This window comes from Protopterus annectens, chromosome 2.part1 (genome assembly GCF_019279795.1).
Source record: "Protopterus annectens isolate FY-2018-M chromosome 2.part1, PAN1.0, whole genome shotgun sequence".
Classification (NCBI taxonomy): Eukaryota; Metazoa; Chordata; order Ceratodontiformes; family Protopteridae; genus Protopterus; species Protopterus annectens.
The window spans coordinates 1,245,369,054-1,245,379,954 of NC_056729.1; positions in this window are offsets into that span (position 1 = coordinate 1,245,369,054).

The window sequence follows — 10,901 nt, forward strand, 5'->3', positions numbered from 1 at the left end:
GTCAAAAGTCAGTTTGCTATCAACCTGGGTTTCCAAGTCCCTTACGACAGATTGCGTGCTTAGTGCCTTATTATCAATGTGATAATTTGTGGGAATGTCATTCTCCCCAAAAGGGATGATGATGGATTTTTTGGCATTCAGTTTGAGGCCATGTTTCTGGCACCAGTCATTTGTTTGGGTGAGACCCTCTTGGAGGATGTCCACATCACTAGGGGAATTGATGACAGCACCCAGATATTTTGTGGGCTTGCAGTGACTACCTGTTTGGGGAAAGACATGAGTGCTCCCACACTTGACTTTGTCTCCAGCTTAGTGGCATTTGTACCACTTCAACCACATGAGACAGTCCAGTTTTATCCAATAGCGATCATCCACTCACTGTTAGTAAGGTTACCACCTGTCCCTCTTTATATAGGACAGTCCCTGCTTGATCAAAATCATGAAAAAGGAAAATGTGTCCTTTATCAGTTGCATCAAACAATTGTATTTTATCTGAAAGATCTAATTATTATATGAAACAGCATAAACTTTTCAAATTCTATTAGACTGAGCTTTTATTTTGGCACAAACCGTGATGTATAATGCTTTGTACTCACTATATCATTTGCCCTGCAAAACTTCACATTTCAGTAAAGAAAAATGTCCCACTTTGGGCATTTGAAAAGGTGGTGACCTTAACTGATAGATATCACTAATGTTACAGACATAGCCACCCCCCCAGCTCCAGGATTGCAAACTGGCATACTAATATCAGCTGCTCAAACCCATCCCTCACGTGAACCATAGTCAGGGTTTCACCCTTCTATATCACAAGGCCAAGCAATAATCAAAGAGATTTTATGACACCGTACAATATACTCTGTCCAACTTAATTTGCATTATGATATACTATTTAACTCTGTTCTTTATTGGTTTTATATTTGGTTATTTGATTTTTTAATATTGTTTTATTATTTTCCTTATTTTATGTACACTGCTAATTTTTAAGCTCATTTGCAAAATAAAGTTTAAGGCTAAAGGAGGAAAACAAGTTAGTACTTGTTAAAACTATAAGCAGCACTAACTCGTATTTATTTATTATTTATTTATTTAACATTTGTTTGCCAGGATAGTCCAACTAGACAGTAAGTGTCTATTTTCAGTGGAGTCCTGGGGAGAAAAACTCCATAAGTTTACAGAGAGAAGAAAAATTTACAAAAGAGACATTACAGAGTAGTAGCATACAGATTGTAGACTTTACAGCAGTTAGTATACAGTAAGAGGATATTACCCCTTTTGGTTGAAAATACAAGTGTACAAAACATAAAATACTAAACAAATATGTAGTAGAGAGAAATGACTCTAGACTTTCTCTTTCTCATTTTCATAAGACATCCAGACATAAGCCATTTGGTCATCTTTTAGCCTACCTCTGAATGGTAAGAGATGGTTAGACCTGCGCATTATGCATTCTGAGGCAGGATAGAAAATATATAAATATGTCATCTTTCTATCTCCAGAATGTGGAAGACTACCGCTCATAATGTGGAACAAATCTGCAAAATGTGGAACACTTACAAACAGCTTACTAACAACTAGGAAGCTTACAGGCTGGTTAAATGTGTTACTTTATACATACAGAAAGTTATTTTGATGAACTGCACCGAAAAACTGCCCCCCCCTCACCATCTAAGAGAAGTTTCCTTTTTTCACCACTTTCAGAGTGCAACTCAAAATACATCGCCATCAAAAATTTTATAGCAATTGCTTTTCAGTTAGACACATCACCTAACTCCTTCCATGCCTGCATCACTTCTTCAACCCTTTATTTTCACCTGTTGTATTTAGTACATTAATAAATATACATTTATTTTTCTACTCTGTTAATAAAAACTGTCTTTCAGCTTTTCCCAGTTAGGGGTCGCCACAGGGGAACTCCGGTCCGCTAATGATTGTCAGTGAAATTTTACAATGTCGAGTTGCCAGCCCGGCACCCAACCTTCAACGAAGGACACCCACCTACCTGCATGTCTTTAAATTCACTCGACTACAGAGAGGACATGCAGACTCCACACAGAAGGCACTACAGCCAAGAATCGCACTGGAGAACCTCTTGCTGTGAGGCGACAACGCTAACTTCTGCGCCCCAATAAGTACATATTGTTTCAATTGTCTATTGGATTGTCCACCTTTTGTGATTACTCCATGTTTGTGAATTTTCTCTCTTTTATTTATTTATTTATTTTTGTTTATTTAGTCACCTGAGCTGTGCCTACAAGTGTTCTTTTGAGATCAGTGTACAGCCCTGGTTAACAAACTAAAAAAAATAAATAATAGGATTTAGTATTATTTAACATGGATAGCAATTACAAAACTCTCAAAGCTGATTGTGTGACTTACCCTTTCAACATAGAACTACAAAGAACTGGACTTTTAAGACTCAAAATAAGGAATGTTCCTTATAATGATATATACTATACTACTATGTCTAGGGGTATGATTCTCGCTTTGGGTGCGAGAGGTCCCGGGTTCATATCCCAGACAAGCCCTTGGCTTTTAGGGTTGGGAGGGTGGCCTAATGGTTCAGGTGTTTGCTTTACAAACACAAGGTGCAGGGTTTGAGTCTCACAAGGGATGACTGGCTAGGCTTAATATGGCTCGCAAGGGTAGTTAGCCTAGTACTAATCTATGAACCTATGAACCTATACTTGAGATGTATGAGAAAATGCATTTGTGTACATAAGACCTTGCCTTCTTCTGAGTGATATATAAAGGATTAACACTGAAGGGTTTGCAGCCATTATTTTCTGAGTTAAATACATTGGACTCTTAAATTTTATCTTGTATATTGCAGTAACCATGAAATAAAAGACCAAAAGATAAGGATTTGATTTACTTTCTTGTGAAGCAAATTATTCTGTTGAGCCATGTATGTATTTAAAAATTTCCCAGAAATTGTCTATAACATTTAAATGATTTTCCTCCAGAAATGTTGTCATTCCTTTCTTTTAAGCCCGCTTCAGGTATATATTCATGAATATAAATTGTTACCCAGTCTATAATGCATGCATCTAAACAAAGAGAAATCAAATAAATAAATGAATATTAAACAGATTAGTAGTGGAATTAGGGAAAGTGCTTTTCATTTTCTGACTCCTCCTCAGCAGGCTGGATCCCAAAGCAGTGAAACACAGTTAATGAGCATATTTGAGGTTCCTGCTGTGATACAGCCCTCAGGAATTTCAGCAGGTCATAAAGATATGTGTGTGGGGGGGGGTGAGGGGGGGTTATTGCCTGCTGTTTCATTCTTTCCCTCTGATATTTGACAGTGGGCATGCATGCTTATGTGTTTGTATCAGTGTTACAGGGAGAGAGAGAGAGAGAGAGAGAGAAACCACGGGGGTTAAGATTTATGCCATAAAGCCAGCAAGACTTTTGTAGCAGATTAAGTGCTGTTTCTTTTTCCATGCATATTCCTTGGTCTGTAGAATAGAAAGGCCTGCAGATTTTCCAATGCCAGCTTTGTGATCTGCACAGTGCTTTCAGGCTGTGATCACTGCTGGCTTGTGAACCACTGGTTAAATAAAGGAAAACCATGATATGCACGTATGCCATTTTGTGTGCAATTTATATATATATATATATATATATATATATATATATATATATATATATATGGATCCCTATCACAACATCGACATGCCACAAAGCCGACACCCAAAACACCGACACCAAAAGACCAACAACACACAATACCGACAACGCACAAAACCGAACACCATAAAACCGACACACAACATGTAAACTACACATTACACACAACTATACATGCACTAACCTTAACCCAAACCCTAACCCTAAGGTCCGACACAACTGCACACTTACCCTACCCGCACCCTAACCCTAACTCACTTAACCCACCCTTAAACATATAGTCCGTCACTATCGCACACTCACCCTACCCGCACCCTAACCCTAACTCACTTAACCCACCCCTAAACCTACAGTCCATCACTATTGCACACATACCCTACCTGCACCCTAACCCTAACTCACTTAACCCACCCTTAAACATATAGTCCGTCACTATCGTACACTCACCTACCGCACCTAACCCTAACTCACTTAACCTGCCCCTAAAACTACAGTCCCTCACTATCCCACACTTACCTGTCCGCTCCCTAACACTAAATCCCTCACTCTATCGCACACTTACCGAGTCGCGCTCACATGGGTCCCATTCAGTACACCGACATGCCAGAAGGCCGACACTCTAAAGAAGGAGACGAGAAGACCGATGACGAAGATGATCGACAAGGTGAGATCCCGACGGACGAAACACCGACATGGGAAGGTGTGAGCGCGACTCGGTAAGTGTGCGATAGAGTGAGGGATTTAGTGTTAGGAAGCAGACAGGTAAGTGTGGGATAGTGAGGGACTGTAGTTTTAGGGGCGGGTTAAGTGAGTTAGGGTTAGGGTGCGGTTAGTGTAAGTGTGCGGTTGTGTCAGACCTTAGGGTTAGGGTTTGGGTTAAGGTTAGTGCATGTATAGTTGTGTGTAATGTGTAGTTTACGTGTTGTGTGTCGGTGTTTTGGGTGTCGGTGTTATGGTGTTCGGTTTTGTGCGTTGTCGGTATTGTGTGTTGTCGGTCTTTTGGTGTCGGTGTTTTGGGTGTTGGCTTTGTGGCGTGTCGGTGTTGTGATAGGGATCCATATATATATATATATATATATATATATATATATATATATATATATATATATATATATATACTATACTATACTATACTATATACAAACCTAATCGTCCCCCAGGGAAAAATCTCCTGTCCTTCAGTCTAGCACATCTCTGGAACTCCCTACCTCCTGCCATTCGCACCACCCTCAACCACCTTACATTCAAAAAATCTCTTCACTCTCATCTACTATCCCAGTGGGAATGCTCTTGCACCCACATTTCTTGATCTACACTGATTTTCTCTCTTTCTCCTCCATTGGAACTACCTTATCTCTGCTTTCCTTAAAAAAAAAAAAAAAAAAAATCACAAGCTACTTAATGATAGAACTGCTCCTCCATTCACATTGGAATCGCTTACTTTATCAAGTCTGTAATATGTATCACCAGTTTGCTTCTACCAGAAATTGTATGCTCTAATGGCATAATTGTTGTAAATAATTGTTGTAAATATTGTAATTCTAAAACCTTTTGTAACCCTGTATATGGAGCTTTTCTCCCCAGGACTCCATTGAAAATGGGTTCATCTTGGCCCAGTGGACAATCCTGGTAAACCAACTGCAAATAAATAAATATATGTATATATATATATATATATATATATATGTGTGTGTGTGTGTATATATGGATAAAGTGCGCATATCGTGAATAGTTGGTGACTTTTTATAAATGTTTATGTGACAGAAGTGAGGATAAAGAAAAAAAGGACACATTGAGATAATGAAAAGCTTCACAGGTGGTGAAAACTCTTAACTGAAAATAGCGTTACAACTCCTGGTATAGTGTTTATGATAATCTTCTAATATAAAAATGCTGTTATATGTTTGAGTGAATTAGCATGCCTCATGGTAAATATTTTTACATCAAAACATAGATTTGACATATATGAACTGTTATCCTGAGCTGAGAATGAAGAGAATGTATATTTTCTGAATGAATTTACCACATTGATTCCTAAATTTTAGTATTCAGATTGCCACCTTTCCAAAAAAAAAAAAAATATATATATATATATATATATATATATATATATATCTGCTTAGTCAAAATTGCATTTTTTAAACTGTTTGGTCTGACATTGCTACATACTCAAGTGTGCTAGCTTGCACTGCATTTGAATTGTTTTGACTGCTGTTTTAGCTACTTTATATATATATATATATATATATATATATATATATATATATATATATATATATATAAATACCTTTCCTGTAAATAGTGTAGTCCAGATTCAGATTTGCTGTATCCAGGACTGCATGTAAGCTTCTGAGCCACCCCAGGCTTTCTGTGTTGGAGGGAAGCCTTCTAGCTTATCAGTGGGAGTGGTAAGCACTAGGTAACCTATCTACCACATAAGGAGTGGTTCTGCCCCAGAAATTGTAGTTATTGGCCGTTTGGGCAGTTTTTCCATCTCTCTCAACTTTCTGATTTAAAAGCCCACATTTGCACTTGTTTCCCCCTTTTCTGTAACTAGTTTAGTCCAGATACAGATTCTTAGTTTTAGCACTTGAATTTGCTTATTCGTGATCATAGGTTCATAGGTTCATAGGTTCATACTAGGCTATCTGCCCTAGGGCATTTATAAGCCTACCCAGAATGTGTTTGGCTTTCGCCACCCATTTTAAATTTATTTTGCTATGCCCTTTTTCGAGGTTAGTATACTGTGCCTCTGTCTAACAGTGACACAGAAGTGATACCCAGGGTAAACCTACGATCTCCCATCCACTCATCAAGATTCCTCTTGAAGAGAGTCAATGAGGGACTCTGCCTAACCTGGACTGGGATTTTATTCCAGAGTGAAGGGAGCCTCTGGGTTATGAATCTGTCCCTCCAGCATGTCCTATTTATTTCAGTGCTGAGGTTCAAGTCTCTCGAGCACGTAGCTCGATGGGATTTGGATTTTCTGAGGTGCAGCATGTCCATTAATTCCGGGTTGGACATGGCTTTATATGTCATGCACAGATCGCCTCTGAACAGGCGGTATGCCACTGAGTAGAGCTGGAGTTTCTTTGACTTGGCAGCATATGGCATCTGTTTGAGCCCTTTGATCCTCTTGGTGAGGTACTTTTGGGGTCTTTCCAGTTGCTGCAGGTGTCTGGTAAGGTACATCCCAAAAGGGGCATTGTACTCAATTATGGGCCTGATGAGGGATGAGTAAAGAGGCACGATGACCTCCCCTGATCTAGATGTGAATCCCTTCATGATTAGGTGGGCTATATAAAATGTTTTTCTAACCACTTTGGCCACGTTTTTGTCAAATGAGAGATTGCTATCAACTTGGGTCCCCAGTTCCCTAATTACTTCTTCTGTACTTAATGGATTACCACCTATGTGGTAATTTGTGGGCACTTTGTTTTTGCCAAAGGGGATGACTATACACTTTTTGGCATTTAGCTTGAGGCCATGGCTCTGGCACCAGTTGTCTGTTTCTATGAGGCCCTTTTGGAGGATGCTTGTGTCGGCTGGAGAGTCGATTATGGCGCCCAGTTTTCAGTCATCTGCGAACTTGGTCAGCCACAGTCCTTCCATGTTGGCCTGTACCTCCGAGAAATATATACCGAACCCCTTGTTTAGAACATGTAAGTACTAACTAATCTATTAATTACTACAGCACTCAACCTTCCTCATTACCTAGAAGAAAACAGTTTTGGTACTTACTTTCCTCACTTGCTTAGAGAAAAACAGCTCTTGTACTCACTTTCCTCAGTTATCTGGAGGAAAACAGTTTTGTATTCAGGCATGTCCAAGGGTCAGCTCCCAGTGTTCTGTCCTGTCTATCTGATGAATCTGGGCATCTTGGGGCAATGTAGAAATTGCCTCATGTGCACAGACAACCCTCTCCTCCTACCACCCAACACTACAACCTGTGAGAGATGCACTTATCTAGCCAAACTGGAGGTAAAGCTCTCTCCAATCAAGACTGAACTTGACAGTCAAGTGGAGAAGGTAAACACTTGCACCACACCACACTCATCACATAGTCTCAGTAAATCTACACCACCAAAATCCACACATAGAAGCACAAAAACATTTGCGGAGGCTCTTAATAATAATCTGCTCAGACAACAGAGACCTCCAAAGCAGAAATGCACGCAACCTCCACCCCCCCCCAACACAACCCAAATGACACATAGCCCGCAGAATCAGTGTGCCACTCAGCCACAGCCAATAAGGCAAAACAACGTACCCAACACACTAGTCATAGGTGACTCTATAGTCAGGCACACTGATGTCCCACTCACCAGGCTAAACAAGGAGAAGGTTACTGTCAGCTGCCTGTTGGGTGCCAGGATCTGCCACATAACCCACGCACTCAGGTCACTCCACAACAAGTACAAATATGACTCTGTCATTGTCCATGTTGGTGTGAATGACCTGAGACGTACCTCCCTGGACTATGGAAGAGCTCTCCGATCTTGTAGCCCAGGCAGGTATGACCCTAACCCTGAGTAGCATTCTGCCATCACCCAGAATGATGCCGCAGTACAAGGACAAAATGACTGACTTCAACAATTGGCTAAGCATCTGGTGCCATTCTACAGGGATCTGTCTGCCTGGGATGACATGGTCGACAGACCACGATGCTTTGCCAAAGATGGCCTGCACCTGTCACCTCTGGGATTCCGGATACTGGCTAAGGTTCTTGCCGCCCCTATAGTGCCTTTTTTAGGCAAGGTTCAAATGACAAATTCACCACCTAACAGGAACAGGCAAGCAAAAACTGAGGGTGATGCTACTCAATGCTAGAAGTCTAAATCTCAAAATGCACTCACTCGAGGCACTCCTTAAAATTGAGAACATTGATATCTGTGCAGTTACTGAGACCTGGTTTAAGGATCCAGAGAGCACCCCTGCACTATGACAGGCTATAACTCATACCACACTTTTCGGCCATTCAACCTGGACTGGAACACCAAAGGCAGAGGTGTGTCCATATTCATTAGGGATATCCACACCTCCAGGCTAGCTGCTCAGCATAATGCAGCCGAGGTTATCCAAGTGCAACTATCTCTGGGCAAAACTGCAATCCAAATTGTTCCTTGCTACAGATCACCCACCATGCCCCAGGATTCCCACTCCTCTTTTCTTGATGTACTGGAAAATATAAGGGTTCAACCAAACACCCTAATAATGGGCAATTTCAACTACCCCACCATTAACTGGGAAAACTACTCATGTACCATCTCCTTCGCTCAACGCTTTCTGGAATCCATAAACTCCACACCCCCACCAGGGTCAGCAATATCCTAGATCTAGTCATTACCAACATGAGTGACCGGTGTTCCACACCTAAAGTCAACGCCTCATTGGTCCGATCCGACCATAAACTAATTACCCTAGATATCCACATCCTGCCCCCACCCCACATTAAGGAAACCATGGTAAAAAATTTCTCCAAAGCAAACTTCATGCTTCTTAAGACAGAAGTGGTGAACTTCATGACACCCATGCAGATGGACAATACAGTTACGACTACTGAATCCTACACAGTTGCACTTTATAAGCACTTACATGAGTGTATGGATCGTGCTATCCCAAACAGAACCAAGACCCTATCCTCCAAAAAAAGGAAGCCAATGTGGTGGTCCCCTACCATAAACAAACTGTACAACAGAAGGAAGAAACTGTTGCAAAAGAGAGTAAAATCCCATGAGTGGAGGAGCTCCCTGGTCAGCCTCAGTAAGAAGCTGCGATCCCTGATAAAATCCTCCAAAGCTAGTTACGAAAACAAAATTGCCACTGATTCTAAAGACAACCACAAAGCATTCTATAGATATGTCAAGAATCTCAATGGCAACACTCAGATCTGCTCTGAGTTACAGCACAATGCCACTAGATATACAGACCCAACTGATATTGCCAACATCCTGGCAGATAGATTCAATGCTAACATTACCCCCCTCTCACCCCCTGAAGAGCCCATCTCTATACCAGAAGAATGCAAAGTTCCTGTAATCACGGCTGCACAGGTAAAGACCACACTCTCCAAAGCCAAGAACACAGCATCGATGGGACCAGACAACATCCCAGGCTGCGTTCTACATGAACTACAGAATGAACTGGCACCCCACCTAAGTACTATGTTCAATCATAGCCTCACCTCAGACTTTGTGCCTGCTGAATGGCGCACAGCAATGGTTATCCCACTCCACAAGGGGGAAGCCACCACGGACCCCGGGAACTACAGCCCCATTAGCCTGATGAGCCTGGTCTGCAAGGCCATGGAACGTATCATCATGGAACTTATAAACATAGACATTGGTAATCTCCAAACTCTGGACCCCACCCAGTTCGGGTTTGTAAAAGGCAGATCATGTCTCCTAAACTTGATAGACTTCTTTGAAGCAGTCACCAAAGCCAAAGACAAGGGTAAGGTGGTTCACACAGCCTATCTAGATCTTGCCAAGGCTTTTGACACCATCCCCCACTCTGGAATTATAGATAAACTCACTAAACTAGGTATAAATCCCTATGTCACTAGATTGGTTGCCAGCTGGCTCACTGACAGAACCCACACTGTGAAAGTAGCAGACTCCAAATCCAACTTCAGACCAGTGACAAGTGGAGTACCACAGAGTTCAGTCCTGGGTCCTCTCCTGTTTGGTATCTACTTCTCTGAAGTACAGGCTAACACAGAAGGTCTTTGACTAATGAAGTTTGCAGATGACTGCAAACTAGGAGCCATGATCAAAACTCCTAATGATGTGGACATCCTGCAAAAGGGCCTCACTGAGACAGATGCCTGGTGTCAAAGCCGTGGCCTCAAACTCAATGCCAAAAAGTGCACTGTCATCCCCTTTGGTAAAAACTCTGTACCCATGAACTACAACATAGGCGGTAGTATACTTAACACCAAAAGTGTGATAAGAGACCTTGGGACACAGGTGGACAGTAGTCTCTCCTTTGAAAATCACATCGCCACAGTAGTCAGGAAATCCTTCTACATGGCACACCTCATCACAAAAGGTTTCTCATCCAGAAAAAAAAAGGTCATTGGTCCCCTCTACTCATCACTCATTAGACCCATTATAGAGTACAATGCCCATTTTGGTATGTACCTCACAAGACATCTACAACAACTGGAAAGGCCGCAGAAATACCTCCCAAAGAAGATTACCGGCTTCAAACAGATGCCCTATGCAGACCGTCTAAAAAAACTCCAGCTTTACTGCATCACATATGGC